This window comes from Octopus sinensis, unplaced genomic scaffold, assembly GCF_006345805.1.
Source record: "Octopus sinensis unplaced genomic scaffold, ASM634580v1 Contig13482, whole genome shotgun sequence".
Taxonomy (NCBI): domain Eukaryota; kingdom Metazoa; phylum Mollusca; class Cephalopoda; order Octopoda; family Octopodidae; genus Octopus; species Octopus sinensis.
Window position 1 is genome coordinate 5,094 of NW_021832987.1, and position 2,362 is coordinate 7,455.

A 2,362-nucleotide genomic window follows, 5' to 3' on the forward strand; every position below is an offset into this window, starting at 1 on the left:
TCGGGGGACGTAAACACACCAGCATAGGTTATCAAGCGATGTTGGGGGGACAAGCACAGACACACAAATATATACAACACACACGTACATATATATATATATATATATATATATACTATATATATATATATATATATAATTATATATATACATATATACGACGGGCTTCTTTCAGTTTCCGTCTACCAAATCCACCTCACAAGGCTTTGGTCGGCCCGATGCTATAGTAGAAGACACCTGCCCAAGTTGCCACGTAGTGGGACTGAACTCGGAACCACGTGGTTCGTAAGCATGCTACTTATTCTTTGTAAGCCTCGTACTTATTCTATCGGTGTCTTTTTGTCGAACCGCTATGTTACGGGGACGTAAACACACCAGCATAGGTTGTCAAGCGATATTGGGGGGACCAGCACCGACACACAAACACATACATACACACGTACGTATATATATATATATATATATATATCTACACAAATATACGACGGGCTTCTTTCAGTTTCCGTCTACCAAGTCCACTCACAAGTCTTTGGTCGGCCCGAAGCTATAGTAGAAGACACTTGCCCAAGTTGCCACGCTGTGGGACTGAAAGTGGAACGATGTGGTTCGTACGCAAGTTACTTACCACACAGCCACTCCCACGCCTATAATGTGTGACGCTTACAGCACCTAGGTTTCCCAAGCGGTCATTCATCTAAGTACTAACTAGGCTCAACATAGCTTAACTTCGATGATCGGATGAGAACCAGTGCTTTCAACGTGATATGGCCGTAATACTGACAAATATTTACACTAATCGTTTCTTGGACACATTTACTAAGACGTTAAGAAGTATAAGATATTTTTTTCAAACATTTACGTATAATGCCATCGTATTTTTTAGCCTCTTTTCTTTAATTTGCATTGAAAATTTAACAAGGACATCCGTACTTGCTTGCGAATGTGGTCTCTTTGTCTACTAAATAATTATTAGTTGTGCTGTTCTCTTTACTAATACCATCTGTAAGAACCAGTTTATAATTTTATATTAACATTGCATTATAATTTGGCGAACAGGAAATTTAAATTGTCGTGTTCTTGAATTAATTGACATAATTTTCCTGAATCTATGTAAAATTATTTTTCGCAATATAATTAATTATTCATAATTTGCAAGAGGAATCTCATTTTTTTTTTGTGTGTACTACTTCAATAGTATAAAGCATTTGCATTGTGTTCCGTGGCAAATGTACAGTAATTATGCTGAATAATGATTCGAATTCGAAATTAATGAGATCTAAAATTCGTATCGAAGAAATATTATGAAATATATTAAATGATAATGCATTTATTTATTTAATGTGATAAGCAGATTACATACACGCAGTTATACTACCTGTTATCTCTTCTCAGCGCAGGCGTGTATGTGTAGTTAGAAGATTGTTTCCCAAGCAAGGCGGCGAGCTGGCAGAAACGTTAGCATGTCGGGCGAAATGCTTAGCGTATTTCGTCAGCCGTTACGTTCTGAGTTCAAATTTCACCGAGGTCGACTTTGCCTTTCATCTTTTCGGGGTAGATAAATAAAGTACCGGTTATGCACTGGGGTCGATGTAATCGACTTAATCTGTATGTCTGGTCTTGTTTGTCCTGTCTGTGTTTTTAGCCCCTTGTGGGTATTAAAGAAATAGGTATTTCTTCTAACCTTACGTTCTGAGTTCAAATTCCGCCGAGGTCGACTTTGTCTTTCATCCTTTCGGGGTCTATAAATAAAGTACCAGTTATGAACTGGGGTCGATGTAGTCGACTTAGTTCGTTTGTCTGTCCTTGTTTCTCCCCTCTGTATGTAGCCCCATGTTGGCAATAAAGAAATCAGAAACGTTAGCACGCCGGGCGAAATGCTTAGCGTTACGTTCTGAGTTCCAATTCTGCCGAGGTGGACTTTGCCGTTCATCTTTTCGGGGTCGATTAAATAAATACCAGTTACGCACTGGAGTCGATATAATTGATTTAATCCGTTTGTCTGTCCTTGTTTGCTCCATCTGTATGTAGCCCCTTGTGGGCAGTAAAGAAATAAAAAGCCTGGTTCTCAATCACATGACTCCAGGTTCAGTCCCACTGGGTGTTACCTGGGACAAAATATCGTCTACTGTAGTCTCTGCCGATTCAAGGCGCCTGAGTGAACTTGGTAGAAAGAAACTAACGTTGTACATACAAGAATATTTGAGAGCGGTACCGTAGCACGACCGTACTCTAATGGCTGACACTGGAAACAAGTAAAAGATCGAAGATAAAATATACCATATTGCAAGTTTCCCGTTGAGGGTAATTCTGCTCCCCAAAACCTTGCATCAGATAGAAACGGTAAGGTATCGTGAGACATGTA

The 2,362-nt window shown here is 39.3% G+C and overlaps 1 pseudogene; it reads right to left on the reverse strand.

The window, feature by feature from the left end:
* Positions 1-657: 657 nt before the first annotated feature.
* On the reverse strand, positions 658-776 carry LOC115229677 (annotated as a pseudogene).
* Between the last annotated feature and the right edge of the window lie 1,586 nt (positions 777-2,362).